Here is a 625-nt window from a genome sequence, read left to right on the forward strand (position 1 = left end):
GTTATTGCAAATAAGGGAAACCATGGGGCTTATGTTTCTTTGGGCCTGGCTTACTTCACTGAATATAATTTTTTCCAAGTCTTTCCATTTCCTAACAAATGGGGCAATGTCATTCTTTCTGAGGGAGGCATAGAATTCCATTGTGTATATATACCACATTTTCTTGATCCATTTACCTACTGAGGGGCATCTGGGTTGGTTCCATATCTTACCTATGGTGAATAATGCTGCAATAAAAAAATATGGAACGCTTCACGAATTTGCGTGTCGTTCTTGCACAGGGGCCATGCTAATCTCTGTATCATTCCAATTTTAGTATATTTGCTGCCAAAGCAAGCACTCTTCTAGATTTTTTTTTTAATATAAAGAACTGTTCTTTTATTGATGGAGGCTTCAAGAGAGATGGCTTAAGTCTTATACAGTGTTTCAGATGAGATAGGTACTTAATGTGAAGAAGTGGATGAAACAAGAGGAAGAGACACTATTGGGCAAACTAGAGAAATTAGTGTTTTGTTTTTTTGTTTGCTTATGCTTGCCTCACTTAGTGCTCTGCCATTCATTTACATCACCAAGCCTCCTGTTTGCCTTGGGTAGTCCTTACTACTGTGTTGCCCTGTGTAGTAGC

At 38.6% G+C, this 625-nt stretch overlaps 1 pseudogene; it reads right to left on the bottom strand.

Moving 5' to 3' along the window:
* Positions 1-236: 236 nt before the first annotated feature.
* Positions 237-336, bottom strand: LOC138829343 (U6 spliceosomal RNA; annotated as a pseudogene).
* Between the last annotated feature and the right edge of the window lie 289 nt (positions 337-625).

The sequence above is a fragment of the Dipodomys merriami genome, unplaced genomic scaffold (genome assembly GCF_024711535.1).
Source record: "Dipodomys merriami isolate MVZ:Mamm:240054 unplaced genomic scaffold, mDipMer1.0.p SCAF_17, whole genome shotgun sequence".
Taxonomy (NCBI): domain Eukaryota; kingdom Metazoa; phylum Chordata; class Mammalia; order Rodentia; family Heteromyidae; genus Dipodomys; species Dipodomys merriami.